The sequence below is a fragment of the Ambystoma mexicanum genome, chromosome 5p (genome assembly GCF_040938575.1).
Source record: "Ambystoma mexicanum isolate Mex_15411 chromosome 5p, UKY_AmexF1_1, whole genome shotgun sequence".
NCBI classification, from domain to species: domain Eukaryota; kingdom Metazoa; phylum Chordata; class Amphibia; order Caudata; family Ambystomatidae; genus Ambystoma; species Ambystoma mexicanum.
The window spans coordinates 1,019,929,713-1,019,946,796 of NC_090930.1; positions in this window are offsets into that span (position 1 = coordinate 1,019,929,713).

The following is a 17,084-nucleotide window of genomic DNA, read 5'->3' on the forward strand; positions in this document are numbered from 1 at the left end:
TATGCCCACAGGAACCACGGAAGCCAACAAATCGTCCCAAAAAAATAGGGAATAAAATAAATAAAAATAAAAATAAAAATAAGAAACAATCAAAAATGGCCATTGATGGGCCCGGGGGGGTTGGGGAGGCCACCCAGGAGGTCCGAGGACAGGATGCACACCAGAACCCCCCTGCGTGGATCCTGGGAAAATAAAACACCTCCATGGGCTCATGGCCCACACGGCTACCCTGTTGTGGGAGTATCACTGCTGTCGCTATTATCACCCTGTGCAGCTGCATCCGGAGGTGGTTGCACTATGGGAGGCAGCCCACGCAAGGCCCTAGTCTGCTCCTCCATGGCTGCAAGCATGCGGGTGTGGTAGGTCTGGTTCTGGAGGATGAGTGTGCGGAGGTCCCCATGCAACAACTCACGGGATGCCCGGACCTCCGCCCTCGTTGCCTGCATCTCAGCTGAGAGCGTACGGGTGAGACGCTCCAGCTGCTGTTCTGTCCTTTGGTGTGTTGAAGCCTCAAGCTCAACAAGAGTCGTCCTGAGGTGAAGGAGCTCCTGCCTCAGGGCTTCCCTGTGGCCCTGGGACTCAATGGAGATGGCCTCCTGCAGAGTCGCCAGTGCCGCCCGCCTGTCCCTGTTGGACCCCAACATGTCCTCCCTGTGTGACTGGCAGATGGAGTCGGTTGCCTGCTCTAGTCGCTCCATCAGCCTTTCTGGGGGGACAATGGAAGTGGCCACCCTATCCATGGCCTGAGCCATCATCTCGGATGATGCAGCCTGTTGGGTTGCCATACCGTAAATGGATTGCTCCCATGCGGTATTGCCAGGTGGCGTACGGCCACCACGTCGGCGGGCACCACACCTGTCTGGGGCAAGGCGAACTGCGCCTTGCTGTGCCGGCACTGCCTGAGGCTGCAGGACTGCATTCCCCCTCTGATCTGCTGGCCCAGGAACAGGATCAGATGTCGCGGAGTGTGACCCTGCATCCGTAACCACCAAAGGCGTAGCTGCCAACACTGACATCCCCATGGAGGGTTCTGACCCTGGTGCAGGTGGGTGAGACAGAACAGAATCCCTCCCTGGAACACTCACCTGCGACGGCACGTAGGTCTCATCCGAATCAACACCTGAGTACAGCTCGGGGGAGGTGCAGCCAGAGACACCCCTTGAGAGCACGACCTGCAGCACTTGTGGGTTCTCCCCCACCACCACACCACGTCCCTCTGGTGGTTGGTCGGCCCTCGGACCCCTCCTGGGTCTGCACCATCTCCACAACCCCAGCAGTATCAGGTGCGTCTTCCCCTGCAAAGACATGAAAACAAAGAAATGGAAACAGGCATTAGCACCATGGCACACAATGAGGGCTGAGAAGCAAGAGAACCAGTACTTGATTGACACATGTCCCACATGACTAAAACCCTCCCATGCATGCACCCTCACTGCGTATGAAGTGCAGGCAAATGGCACACACTGATGACACCAAGATGGAAGATGAACACATTTTCTGCATGCTGCCTGGCAGTGGCATCACACATTGGCCTGTGATTGCCAGGTGAAACACACATGCCATCACACAGATGGCATGTACCATTGCTATTGAGTGAAGATGGAGAGGAGGGCAGCACCTATTCATTCAGTCCAGTTCCCGCATGTAATCGCTTTTCTAATTCTAACAGGTCAGATTTTTCACCTGGAGCTGCCAGTCTGAAATGGTCCAATTGCACAGGGACATGTGTGTACAAATGATATCCAGGTAACAAAGTCACTCCACTTTACCATAGCCATGTCAGACATGTGACTAGTGGACAGCGACATGCCTAGTAAAAGTGAGGGAATGCAAACAATCGGACTGAATGAACAGTGAAAAATAAGCAACTATGTTGTGGCAAGGTGACACTTCAAGGGCAACTGGCGTGCAGTTGGGCTAGATGTCTACTGTTGGCAGAAGGGATACTGCTATGGGCAAATGCAGCTGCGCAGGAAGTATTGCATGAAGCACATGGCTGACCCATACGACTCAGGCGCACACACTCTCACCTGGCACACAAACAGAAGCCCTCACACACACACCATGCACATGGATGACACACACATGCATGTGCACTAGCCGGACAATGCCTCGTAATCAGCCAGATCTCCCACGCCTTGGATCTGTTCCTCCGTGACGTAGGTCCCAGCGACTGACTCATGTGGAGTGAGTTCCATGTCTACTACTGGAGACCCACCTCCAGTCACTAGAGTTGCGGCATGACTTGAGGCCAGCTTACTCTTTGCCCTGCGCTTTAGGTCATTCCAGCGCTTATAGCAATCATTGGCTGTGCGCCTCACGATTCCAAGGGCACTTACGATGTCCGCAACGGTCTGCCAGTGTGCCTGGCGTTGTGCAGATGTGGTCTTGGATCCTGCAACAATGACCATCTCGTTGTCATGTCCAGACACATACTCGACAAGTGCATTCAGTTCGTCATCCGTGAAGCTGGGCTTCCTGGACGGGCCGGAGTGTGTAGCCGTGTCTGGGGCATCAGCCTGTGCCGGACGAGCACTCTTCCTCTTCCGCTTGGAAGGTGGTGGTGATCCTGAGTGTCCTGCGCCGCTCTGGACACTAGGGGCAGGAGCCCTGGTGGACTCTGTATCAGGAGTGTGGGATTGCACACTCAGCATGGGAGTTGGTGCAGGCATTGGCTCTAGTGTGATGGTGTCAGGGGGAATGTCAGCAGCATGGACTAGGACCGACACTGTCCTGGCTGGGTGTGTGAGGGCTGGGGTGGATGGAGCCACAGCTGCCCCTGCAGCCTCTCCGCCCTGCCTCCTTGGTGCAGCAGATGACCTTGCTGGCCCAGATGCACGTGGCATGGTGACATCAACGTGCACCAGCGCACGTGACATAGGCCTGCTGACCTGGAAGTCAGCTATGGAGTCAGCCAGATCTGGTGCCACAATGGGCTGGTCCAACAAGGGCTGAGCATGGATGGTGTCAGCCACATCAGCCTCAACGGGAGGGGGGGGGATTATGGGTGCCCTTGACTGGTCCTCCACACATGGGGGGACAGGCTCACCCTGCAAGTAACGACCACGTCCCCTACCGGATCCACCACGGCCACCACTTGTGGCTCTTCCACCTTTGCCACCCTTACGGAATCCTCGCCTCCCAGCCATGGCACTGATGTAAATGTGCGTATGGGAGTGGCTGTAAACTATTGTCCTGGGCAATTGGGGGTCAAAGGGGTTGGGTACCAGATGGTAATTGTACCCTAGTGCTCTTGCAAGGCTGATTGTAACCCCTGGGGAAAGATGACGGGTCACGCTACGCACAGGAGCCCCAAAAAAGGGAGATGACGTGCACGCAACCCCTCCTAGACCACGTGTGCAGAAAGAGAAACCTGCACTACGCTGTGGCACCCAGTAACACAAGAATGAACGTATGCGTGTCACACGCAGCCTAGAATGACCTCTGAAGGGGTAGGCTACACACGGGGCAAGCACAGATGTTAGATACGTGCGTGACTCACCGTCTGCCTGGTAAACGAGCGTGTAAAAGGAGCACGTTTGGTTGGCAACACCCCCGCCAAAAGAAGATTTGTACGCTGTCTGAGGAGACAGGACAACAGTAGAAGGGAACACTGTTTGAGGGAACAGGCCCAGGTAAACCAGTAAAAGCGAAAAAAGAGAAAAAGCTGTCAGAGGTAACAGGGAATACGAACTTGAAACGCCGTGAAGTAAATCGCGTGTGAAACGACAAGAAGTACAGAATTCACCCACTCGCTCTCCACGAAAAGCACGTACAAGGAAAACGTGTTCTACACGTACCTTTTATACAGGCCCACACGTCCAGCGTCACTTACGCGGCGTGTACGCGCTAGGGCCATTTCCACCAATTACATGCTTTGTCACTTCTGCGTGTAGGGCCATTTCCACCAATTACACGCTTTGTCACTTCTGCGTGTGGGGCCATTTCCACCAATCACACGCTTTGTCACTTCTGCGTGTAGGGCCATTTCCACCAATCACACGCTTTGTCACTTCTGCGTGTAGGGCCATTTCCACCAATCACACGCGATTACACTCTGACGTGCAGTCTTTCCACGTGTGCTCTGTCATCACGTGCTGTGTGGGAAACACCCGTGCGGGTCACGTCACAGACGCGCTTACGCGCTGAGGGCCTTTCCTCGGTTTTCACGCTGACGTGCAGGATTTTCACGTGCCAAATCACTCCGTACCAAGCTGGCCACGCGTACGCACACAGAATACCACGTTCCGGCCCGGAAGGCCGAACTACTGCCCCCCAGAGCCCCGAGCACGCTCCCACCTGCTGCTGCCTGACTGCCTGCTGCCCCTGCACTGCTGGGGGGTGGGGGTGGTGGGAGACATGGGTGGGGGCCTGGTGGAGGGTGCCCCTGGTGGCTGGGGGGGTGGGGGTGATAGGGGACATGAGTGGGGGCCTGGTGGAGGGTGCCCCTGCACTGCTGGGGGGTGGGGGTGGTGGGAGACATGGGTGGGGGCCTGGTGGAGGGTGCCCCTGCACTGCTGGGGGGTGGGGGTGGTGGGAGACATGGGTGGGGGCCTGGTGGAGGGTGCCCCTGGTGGCTGCGGGGGTGGGGGTGATAGGGGACATGAGTGGGGGCCTGGTGGAGGGTGCCCCTGGTGGCGGGGGGGTGGGGGTGATAGGGGACATGAGTGGGGGCCTGGTGGAGGGTGCCCCTGCACTGCTGGGGGCGGGGGGTGGTGGGAGACATGGGTGGGGGCCTGGTGGAGGGTGCCCCTGGTGGCTGGGGGCTGGGGGTGATAGGGGACATGAGTGGGGGCCTGGTGGAGGGTGCCCCTGCACTGCTGGGGGGTGGGGGTGGTGGGAGACATGAGTGGGGGCCTGGTGGAGGGTGCCCCTGGTGGCTGGGGGGTGGGGGTGATAGGGGACATGAGTGGGGGCCTGGTGGAGGGTGCCCCTGCACTGCTGGGGGGTGGGGGTGATAGGGGACATGAGTGGGGGCCTGGTGGAGGGTGCCCCTGGTGGCTGGGGGGTGGGGGTGATAGGGGACATGGGTGGGGGCCTGGTGGAGGGTCCCCCTGCACTGCTGGGGGGTGGGGGTGGTGGGAGACATGGATGGGGGCCTGGTGGAGGGTGCCCCTGGTGGCTGGGGGGTGGGGGTGGTGGGAGACATGGGTGGGGGCCTTGTGAAAGGTGCCCCTGGTGGCTGGGGGGTGGGGGTGATAGGGGACATGAGTGGGGGCCTGGTGGAGGGTGCCCCTGCACTGCTGGGGGGGGGGTGATAGGGGACATGGGTGGGGGCCTGGTGGAGGGTGCCCCTGGATGCTGGGGGGTGGGGGTGGTGGGAGACATGAGTGGGGGCCTGGTGGAGGGTGCCCCTGCACTGCTGGGGGGTGGGGGTGGTGGGAGACATGGGTGGGGGCCTGGTGGAGGGTGCCCCTGCACTGCTGGGGGGTGGGGGTGGTGGGAGACATGGGTGGGGGCCTGGTGGAGGGTGCCCCTGGTGGCTGGGGGGGTGGGGGTGATAGGGGACATGAGTGGGGGCCTGGTGGAGGGTGCCCCTGGTGGCGGGGGGGTGGGGGTGATAGGGGACATGAGTGGGGGCCTGGTGGAGGGTGCCCCTGCACTGCTGGGGGCGGGGGGTGGTGGGAGACATGGGTGGGGGCCTGGTGGAGGGTGCCCCTGGTGGCTGGGGGGTGGGGGTGATAGGGGACATGAGTGGGGGCCTGGTGGAGGGTGCCCCTGCACTGCTGGGGGGTGGGGGTGGTGGGAGACATGAGTGGGGGCCTGGTGGAGGGTGCCCCTGGTGGCTGGGGGGTGGGGGTGATAGGGGACATGAGTGGGGGCCTGGTGGAGGGTGCCCCTGCACTGCTGGGGGGTGGGGGTGATAGGGGACATGAGTGGGGGCCTGGTGGAGGGTGCCCCTGGTGGCTGGGGGGTGGGGGTGATAGGGGACATGGGTGGGGGCCTGGTGGAGGGTGCCCCTGCACTGCTGGGGGGTGGGGGTGGTGGGAGACATGGATGGGGGCCTGGTGGAGGGTGCCCCTGGTGGCTGGGGGGTGGGGGTGGTGGGAGACATGGGTGGGGGCCTTGTGAAAGGTGCCCCTGGTGGCTGGGGGGTGGGGGTGATAGGGGACATGAGTGGGGGCCTGGTGGAGGGTGCCCCTGCCCTGCTGGGGGGGGGTGATAGGGGACATGGGTGGGGGCCTGGTGGAGGGTGCCCCTGGATGCTGGGGGGTGGGGGTGGTGGGAGACATGAGTGGGGGCCTGGTGGAGGGTGCCCCTGGTGGCTGGGGGGTGGGGGTGGTGGGAGACATGGGTGGGAGCCTGGTGGAGGGTGCCCCTGGTGGCGGGGGGGTGGGGGTGATAGGGGACATGAGTGGGGGCCTGGTGGAGGGTGCCCCTGCACTGCTGGGGGGTGGGGGTGGTGGGAGACATGGGTGGGGGCCTGGTGGAGGGTGCCCCTGGTGGCTGGGGGGGGTGGGGGTGATAGGGGACATGAGTGGGGGCCTGGTGGAGGGTGCCCCTGGTGGCGGGGGGGTGGGGGTGATAGGGGACATGAGTGGGGGCCTGGTGGAGGGTGCCCCTGCACTGCTGGGGGGTGGGGGTGGTGGGAGACATGGGTGGGGGCCTGGTGGAGGGTGCCCCTGGTGGCTGGGGGGGTGGGGGTGATAGGGGACATGAGTGGGGGCCTGGTGGAGGGTGCCCCTGCACTGCTGGGGGGTGGGGGTGGTGGGAGACATGAGTGGGGGCCTGGTGGAGGGTGCCCCTGGTGGCTGGGGGGTGGGGGTGATAGGGGACATGAGTGGGGGCCTGGTGGAGGGTGCCCCTGCACTGCTGGGGGGTGGGGGTGATAGGGGACATGAGTGGGGGCCTGGTGGAGGGTGCCCCTGGTGGCTGGGGGTGGGGGTGATAGGGGACATGGGTGGGGGCCTGGTGGAGGGTGCCCCTGCACTGCTGGGGGGTGGGGGTGGTGGGAGACATGGATGGGGGCCTGGTGGAGGCTGCCCCTGGTGGCTGGGGGGTGGGGGTGGTGGGAGACATGGGTGGGGGCCTTGTGAAGGGTGCCCCTGGTGGCTGGGGGGTGGGGGTGATAGGGGACATGAGTGGGGGCCTGGTGGAGGGTGCCCCTGCACTGCTTGGGGGTGGGGGTGATAGGGGACATGGGTGGGGGCCTGGTGGAGGGTGCCCCTGGATGCTGGGGGGTGGGGGTGGTGGGAGACATGAGTGGGGGGCCTGGTGGAGGGTGCCCCTGGTGGCTGGGGGGGTGGGGGTGATAGGGGACATGAGTGGGGGCCTGGTGGAGGGTGCCCCTGCACTGCTGGGGGGTGGGGGTGGTGGGAGACATGAGTGGGGGCCTGGTGGAGGGTGCCCCTGGTGGCTGGGGGGTGGGGGTGATAGGGGACATGAGTGGGGGCCTGGTGGAGGGTGCCCCTGCACTGCTGGGGGGTGGGGGTGATAGGGGACATGAGTGGGGGCCTGGTGGAGGGTGCCCCTGGTGGCTGGGGGGTGGGGGTGATAGGGGACATGGGTGGGGGCCTGGTGGAGGGTGCCCCTGCACTGCTGGGGGGTGGGGGTGGTGGGAGACATGGATGGGGGCCTGGTGGAGGGTGCCCCTGGTGGCTGGGGGGTGGGGGTGGTGGGAGACATGGGTGGGGGCCTTGTGAAGGGTGCCCCTGGTGGCTGGGGGGTGGGGGTGATAGGGGACATGAGTGGGGGCCTGGTGGAGGGTGCCACTGCACTGCTGGGGGGTGGGGGTGATAGGGGACATGGGTGGGGGCCTGGTGGAGGGTGCCCCTGGATGCTGGGGGTTGGGGGTGGTGGGAGACATGAGTGGGGGGCCTGGTGGAGGGTGCCCCTGGTGGCTGGGGGGTGAGGGTGGTGGGAGACATGGGTGGGAGCCTGGTGGAGGGTGCCCCTGGTGGCGGGGGGGTGGGGGTGATAGGGGACATGAGTGGGGGCCTGGTGGAGGGTGCCCCTGCACTGCTGGGGGGTGGGGGTGGTGGGAGACATGAGTGGGGGCCTGGTGGAGGGTGCCCCTGGTGGCTGGGGGGTGGGGGTGATAGGGGACATGAGTGGGGGCCTGGTGGAGGGTGCCCCTGCACTGCTGGGGGGTGGGGGTGATAGGGGACATGAGTGGGGGCCTGGTGGAGGGTGCCCCTGGTGGCTGGGGGGTGGGGGTGATAGGGGACATGAGTGGGGGCCTGGTGGAGGGTGCCCCTGCACTGCTGGGGGGTGGGGGTGGTGGGAGACATGGGTGGGGGCCTGGTGGAGGGTGCCCCTGCACTGCTGGGGGGTGGGGGTGATAGGGGACATGGGTGGGGGCCTGGTGGAGGGTGCCCCTGCACTGCTGGGGGGTGGGGGTGGTGGGAGACATGGATGGGGGCCTGGTGGAGGGTGCCCCTGGTGGCTGGGGGGTGGGGGTGGTGGGAGACATGAGTGGGGGCCTGGTGGAGGGTTCCCCTGCACTGCTGGGGGGTGGGGGTGATAGGGGACATGGGTGGGGGCCTGGTGGAGGCTGCCCCTGCACTGCTGGGGGGTGGGCGTGCAGGGGGACATGAGCAGGTGTGCAGGGTAGTCCCCTGTTTTGTGGGCTGCCTGCAGGGGCCGTGGAGGGTGTACAGGGAACACCTGTGAGGACCCACCCAGCCTAATTGCGTGTGATAATTCCCGCACACCCCTGTAATACACGTACCTGGCCAAATCGCATGTGAGAATTCCCGCGCACCCCTGTAATACACGTACCCAGCCGAATCGCGTGTAGAACTTCCCGTGTACCCCTGTAATACACGTACCCAGCCAAATCGCATGTGATAATTCCCACGTACCCCTGTAATACACGTACCCTGGCCAATCGCGTGTAGAACTTCCCACGCACCCCTGTAATACACGTACCAAGCCAAATCGCGTGTGATAATTCCCGCGCACCCCTGTAATACACATACCTGGCCAAATCGCATGTGAGAATTCCCGCGCACCCATGTAATACACGTACCCAGCCGAATCGCGTGTAGAACTTCCCGTGTACCCCTGTAATACACGTACCCAGCCAAATCGCGTGTGATAATTCCTGCGTACCCCTGTGATACACGTGCCCTGGCTAATCGCGTGTAAAACTTCACGCGTACCCCTGTAATACACGTACCCTGGCCAATCGCGTGTAGAACTTCCCGCGTACCCCTGTAATACACGTACCCTGGCTAATCGCGTGTATAACTTCACGCGTACCCCTGATATGCACGTTACCCGCTTTGCGTTCCTTGTTTGGCAGCCCTGTAGACTGGTCCAGGGTTAGCGCAGCCCTTTGTGATGATTTAGCGATTTTGATGGCTTTTCCTTGCGCGAGGGCGTTCTTGGGGGCGTTACTGGCGCTGCTGCAGGGTCGCTGCGATACTCTGCGCCACGGCTGGTTTGGGAGCCTAAAATCCATGAATACGCTGTGCGCGGAAATCGGTTTTAGCGCACGTGCCTGGCGCAGACAATCGCACGCGGACACTGCGCCAGCCGCTTGCGACACTTTTCTGCGAAATTCTATGAATTACCCTGAAAGTGTATTCTATCATTTTACAGTGTTATTATCCCCCCACTTGTGATTGCTGCCCAATATTAAATTGTGTGATTTCATTTGGATTTTCAAAATAAATAAATATTGTATTACTATCCACCGGCCTGGTTCATGGTCCATTGTGACCAGGGGTATTTGTAAAAGGGGGTGTGAGACGAGTGGGTGCCATCTCAATCTGAATAATTAGCAAAATAAAGTAAGAGTGTTTTAATTGTGCACTGCATCCTAGGCTAGTGGCAAGAGTCCTGGTCTGGCGTTTGACGCCCGATTAGGAACCTTAACATTAAGAATCAAGTAATCTTTCATATGAGAAAAGAAGATTGCACGTGTGCAAAGCACTGCAGAATATGCAAGCCGTTCAATGACTTTGCAGATGCTGTAACGCACATAGATTAAGTCATCTTAGAAGCTGGCTATATGTAGTGAATAGACTGCAGGTGAAGCCGCCATTGTATAGAAACTGGACATCAGTGTCATACATTTAGTAAGCCAGGACCCATGGAGAGAAAAGGCGAGAACTGTGTCACAGCAAGAATAAGCTGAGATTGTGGATACGAATGGCGAGGCTGTCTGGCCTGGTACCAAAGTTGAAGTAGCCAAGACCGGATATCTATTCTTGAAGGCAGTGAACGTGTGAAGCTGAATCATCCCTTGTTAAGGTGCAAAGAAAGAACACCAAGCGTGGCAAGTTTTATTCATTTAAGACATTTGGACCAGATCATGGTCTCCTGTCACGTGAGCCAAGGATGGAAATAGAGTTGACAGTGGAGTCCTAAAACAATTATAGTGCATGCTCCTACTCCCATATATTCCCATTGACAAGAATACTTTGCAAAGCCAAGTTCAAAGACAATCTTCATGTCAGAAGGCATGGGTGATGAGAGATGATGGGCTAATTGGGTGGGGAGGTAAAGACAAGTCCACTTCCTGGCACCTGGTTCTGAGTTTATGTGCTGCTAAACCAAATGTTCCAGACATGGCACAAGTGGGCCAACCAGTTATGGAGGGCTGTATAACGAAGGGCCTTATAGTTTGAGAGCCAATCATATACCTTGTACTTAATAATGTTGAATATGACATGTTTTAGAGGTAGGCAAAAGTTGTTCACCTGACAGGAGATATCCAATCACAATCCCACCCCTTATAGAAAGTATACTAAGATGTTCCCCTTGAACGTATCACAATCCCTCGCAGGGTTTTCTTACTTGCCACATAGTATGACATCAAGTCGGACATATGTATTGCATATAAGGCTGTTTTGATGAGAAATGCGCTGAGAGCAAGATCAAACGTCTGTTGATGTCCGTTGTAACTCCCTGTTTTAGATCATTGTTAATAAAACAGCAACCTTTGCCATCTTCCTCAGTTGGTTCAATTATTTGGTGTCAGAGTTATTCTGCATCCCCATCCGTTGCATGCACGTTATCCAAAGGGCCATATGCTCAACACATTATATAATGACATGTTAACATGACATTATATATTACATATCATGAAAATGACATGATAGAGCATAACGTATCATGACATATATTACCTTATGATATGCCATACCATGGCATGGCATACCATTAACATATCATTGGCAGAGTCTTTACTTCTGTGTTTACCAATAATTTGACCCTCACTCTCTATCAAGATCGTAGATTAGCATTAGTCTCCCTACTTTTTGCCATCAGAAGGTAAACCCTGCCAGGACAGATCGGTTAGGAATGGGGAATAATGAGTTAAGTGATCTAATGGAAAGCATCCAGGATTTGGGGTAGTACAAGGTGGGCAAGTGTAAACTAGTAATGATGCTCTAAGTGGGTTTACTGGAAATCTGACATTATGAGCCAATCAGCCATAATGAAAACTGTCAATGATCTGCAATATGAGCATGAGATAATTTGAAAAGTGGGAATTATGTAAACTGGTAATTGTGTGCTAAATGTGTATCTAGTTACCAACAACATGTTAACCAGGAATAATATATGCAGGTTATGATGAGCTAGCTGGTTTGAATACACTTACATAGAAAAGGAGAGTGTAACTGTGAGGAATTCGACCACCACATGGGCAATGTGCATTCCCTGGGCTTTTTTTTTATTTTGTAAGAATTGAAATGATGGGAGATCAAACTCAGAAAAAGTGTGTGGGGCTAATCTGCACATATTTCCTATGCTCGCTGCACAACAAACACATAGTCAAGTGTACTTTGGGGGGCCACAGCCTAGAGGTGCAGTCGTCCCTGTCACAATTAGTTGGAATGTGACAGCCCGGAGTACATGAAAAGGATGATCAAAAGAAGGAGGGCAACACCTTCCAGCTGCCATGGTCAGCCTAATTAAATATCAAAGGCTCCATGTATCTGCCCTGCCCATTGTGGTTCTGTGTGGTGGCAGCGCATACTGATAAAAGTTAATTGAAGCAGGCCTCAGAAGAGGCCAGGTCACAGAACTAACAAAGGGCAGAAGATCCCAACACCATTTTGATATGCAATGTGTCAGCTTGAAGCTAGTTCCCACCCCTGTGTATAAAGGGCAATGAATGTCAAGTCTCAGATAACTGTTTACAGTAGGCAACCCCTGCAAGGGGACCCCCTTTCAGAGAGAAGAAGTATGTGATTAGATGGAAACAGAAAGTCTCTTCAGGCCAGACCTGCGCTTTGATCAGGAGCCTCAGAGAGCTCAATTAACCAGAGAGACACTTTGATCCACAACCGACAGGAAGATGGGTGGGACTTAGTAGTATATGTTGTCACCCCTTACCTTTCCTGTTGCAAAGCACTGTGGTTATGACCTCACGCATAACAGAAGATTGTTGGTGGGACCCAGGATTGGTTCATTAAGGTAGACTTAGCCTGCACCAATCACTGGGGCCCATTTGACTTTAAAAGAGGGTTGAGCCCTTCTTTTGGCAGATCATCCAATGACTTCCAACCCTGGCTGAAGGTACAGTCTGCCTTGCAGCTTCCGCCAGTGAAGGAAGCGCAGGTTTTCCAAGAGGGAAGCATGATCAATCCCCTAGAAATCGCCCGGGGAACAGAAGTAGATACCAACCTCAGAGGAACCGTCCAGCAGCTCCAGAACCGGTACCCAGTCAGCACACAGCATACTCTGCTAGGTTCTGCCGGCATACTTCCTAGGTGGGAAGTGCCAGAGAGTCTCTGACCAAAGGATAAGGCAGTTGCCTGCAAACACTGTCCTCAGCTTTGGGCCATCCACCTTAAAGGACGACACAAACCCTGCGAAGAGGCTAAGAGGAGAGCCACAGCAAGCATCAACCAGTGTCTATCTTTTAAAGGAAATTTTCGAAGCAGTCGAGCCCTCGAGCTGCAACCGACTGCACCACAGACTGTTGTCACGCTGCAGTCACTAAGGCAATCCGAGACGTGACTCGACCAGCGTTCCAGATCCGCCAACCAGCACAGAGACGATTCTTGACCCCGAGCCTCTGTGTGGGCCAGACTGCAGCTGTATTGTAGAGGAGCAGTTACATGCTTCTGCAGGAAATCCCACCCCCACCTCCTATATGTTGGAAGCCTGAGATTGTGCCATGCTTGACACCTGGAGTTATCCTACCATTGTCAAAACGGCTCTAGGGGAAGGAAATAGCCATATGTTTTTATTTTAGACCACACTATCGCAAACTCTAAAACAACATGAGCCTGGTTAAAGCTTACCGGCTATAATCTTCTATGTTGGAGACCTTTTAAATTTGTATGCACGTGAGTAGCTTCAACCTCTAACTAGCTCTCACCTTTTACGGCCGCATATAGATACTTCCCGTTGTCCTCATGAGATGACTCGAGAGGTTCCGCCTTTGCCGAATCGGCTCTGGGGAAACAGGAAATATCCGTATGTTTTATTCAAAACGCCCTATCAATGTTCACAACACAAAGTACACCGGGTATTTGCTTACCGGCTGCAATCTTCCGGAAGGGAGACCTTTGTTAGTTTTTTGTATGCGAGTGAGTCACTGCACCCTCTTCCTCATTTCGACTTCTATCGAATGATTCTCAAGAGTCCCCGCTAGTCTAATACGATGACAAAAAAGGTGGATGTCAATATAGGAAGGGTTGAAAAAGCTAACGCGGCTCACACACTCGGCACACGTATCTTACCTCGCAAATTGTACTTGTTCCTGCGCTCTCTCGCTCCTCTAGCTGGGCGTCACCTGACTAATGGAAAGGCAGAGCAATCATAGCTCCTGATGTAATGCTTTAAATTGCATGGGACGTCGTGTCATATGATCGACATCCATTGATGTTGTGGGAGCATCCAGGTAAAGACATTGGGCCTCATTAGGACCCAGGCGGACTTCGCGGTGCTAAATGCACCGCGAAGCATGGCGGAAAGCCGCCGATAGCGCCATGGGGGTTGGCGGATTTACCGCCCCATTCCGACCTCGGCGGAGCGGTAAATCCCCAATCCCCATTCTGCCCTTCCCCATTCCCATTTTTGCCCCATAGGGTATAATGGGAGTGGGGAAGGAGTTAATTACGCCACCGTAAAATACGGTGGCGTAATTAACAACGAGGTCCCGTAGCGCCATGGTTTTCTCCGCCTGGTAAAACCAGGCGGAAAAGGCCGCCATGGCGCTACGGGAACTCGTAGTATGGCGGAGAGGTACGCCATGCACTACGCTGGCGTAACACCCTCTCCGCCAGGGTCCTAATGAGGCCCATTGTTACATCCGCCATCTTAGAAAGACCAATGTTCTATGTTTAACCATACGCTTGTGGTATTAAATGGCAAAAAAAGTTCGGATTTCGAACCAGGACCTAGGTTGAATTAATATAGTCATGTGAACAATATTTTTATAGGACTTGTGTCACGTAGACTCGCGCCGCGTTATAAATACCAATATAACGTGTTCTAACACTGGACTTGACATGCTCGTCCCTAGGATACTATTGGAGGCCAAAGTTATCCCTTTTGTATACTTCAGACATGCACCTTATTAAATAATAATAAGATACATAAATGAAAAACAAATATTCTTTATTTTTCATTTTTTATTTTTTATTTTTTATGATGGATAAACAGTCTGCGATAGTGCGGTCTAAAATAAAAACATATGGCTATTTCCTTCCCCTAGAGCCGCTTTGACAATGGTAGGATAACTCCATTAGAAGAAAAGAACGGGGCATTCATAGTACCCACAAGGGTTACAAGCAACGATAGAGATATTTTGCTTGAACAACGTGATAAATACTAAAAAGTGTATATACATTTGTAGCACAATATGCATAGTTTGAAATTCGTATTTTTAAACTTTGTGAACAAAAGAATGTCTAGACAAGCATTTGATCATGGGAAATTATGATACCCAGAATAAATGTATCCTTCTGTTTCACATAAGATAGAGGTGAAGTTGTAAAGGATGCCATGATAGACTTGTCATGTTGAAAGATGCAACAACCATGTTTTTAAAGTTCAAATATTTGTTTGTTTGTTTGTTTTTTGTAGCATATTGAAAATATAGCTATAAACGTGTGATGGCATGCAAGAAAATGGGAACATATAACAAAGACTAAGTGCCCTGAAGACAGCACCAACAAGAAATGCAATGGGGATTAATCTATGTGCATTTTCTTTAGATTAATATTAGTGTTGGTTCTAGAAACACATGTTGTACGTGTAGGCACATTCTCTTTCCCCCCACAAGTCAAGGGGGTAGTATTTGAAAAAGTGGTGGTAGAAATATTGATGAGCTCCCCACTCAGGCATAGAAGGGCCTGAATTACAAGCTTCTCTGCCATATGAGTTATATGTATGTGTGTAGATGTTATTTTTAGAATGAATCTTGATCATGCCGTTGATTTTACAGAAATGTATTGTAAATTGTGATGTTTTTGATAAATATTAAAATATGTATATTTTTGGATAATACATGGTTATTCGCCCTTTTTGATGGTTAAGGGGTGAACATGACTAGGTCAACAGGTATCTAAACACTCAGCCGTAACAGAAGGAAAAGGAAGCTGGTCTGTGGGCTATTGTATATTTTGTGTTGTAATAATAATAAAGTAGATATTTTTATACAACCTTGACTGGACAGTCCCTTTTATCATTGGATAATAATTGTATTTTCGCTGTGTTGCAACTAACCAACGATTCACGACTTTGCGGAGATAAGCCTGCCGTTCTGTCCCCCTTAACAAAATTGGACAAGAAGGTTTATAATTGACGCATGTTTCCAATCTCTTCGGATCCATTCTGGTGTACTAGAGGTGTTAAGCTGATTGATGATTTAGAAACTGATATCCATCCCTGGGCCACTGGTGGCCTGGAAGTTGATTTGTCACAGTAACATGAATCCATCTGTACAGTACATGTGAGTGAGTTTAACTAGGTATCTTTTTTTTTATTGGCCAAATCAGCCACAAATATCAATGTGGCTTCGGCCCCAATTTATCGTCCTCAGTGGTCTTAAACAGTCTTTCAAGAAGCTGTTTATCATTTTACTGCAAAGTTGTTCCTTGCTATTCAGTAGGAGTGGAAGAACCCACACCACCATGTGTACACTGGATCTGGCCACGAGCGTGCAGCGAGTGGGAGGGGAGTGTGATGTGTGTATAATTTCAAAAACATAGGTGATCTAAATTTGGAAATGCTTCTTTCAATCAGGGGACAGTCCCCGAGAAACTGAAACTTTATGTAATCTCCCCTTTGTTGAAAAAGCCAAAGTTGGACCCAGACAAACCTCAGAATTATCTCCCAGTTGCAGGTCTTCCTTGGCCTGGAAATATACTGGAACAAGTGGCTACAATGCAGTTCCACAAATACGTCAGGAGAGAGGGTCTTTTAGACCCTCTGCAATCAGGGTTTCAGCCTAAAATTGTAACTGAAATAGCATTGGTCGTGGTCTGGGACAGGCTGTTGCGAGTGGGAGACCAAGTTAAACTGTCCCTACGTGTAATGCTGGTCCTATCTGCGGCATTTGACACTGTGAACCACAATATCCTATTAGAATGCTGAAAAACAATTGGAAGTGCTTTGGGAAATGATCTTAAATGGTTTGCTTCCTTTTTTGATGGGTAAAGACAACAGACACAGCTGGGAGGCTTCCTTTCGGATACTCTTCCATAAAGCTGTGGAGTACCCCAGGGGTGTCACTGTCACCACTGTTGTTTAACCTGTACATGCATCCGCTGATGAACATTCTGAGAAATCACAAGATCAGCTTCCAGTCCTACGCCGATGACACCCAGGTGTTCATCAAGCTTGAGGGTGTAGAAGACACCCTCATTCGGGTTAGTAGGTGCCTGGAAGAAGTTGGAGGATGGATTGCCACTAATTGGATACAGCTTAATCCAAGTAAGACCAAGGTGATCTTATTTGGACAAAATAAACTTCTGCTAGATGCGAATAACAGCCCACTCCACCTTCATTCTTAGGCTCAGAACTGACATACGTCTCCAAAATGAAAAACTTGGGGTGCATTTGACAAAGCGATCTGGGCTGTGAAGGCCAGGTCTCAGCAAAAGTGCAGGTAGCTTTTTATAATCTACGGCTGTGAGCATATGGCCCTTTTAGTAACATTCATGCAATGGATG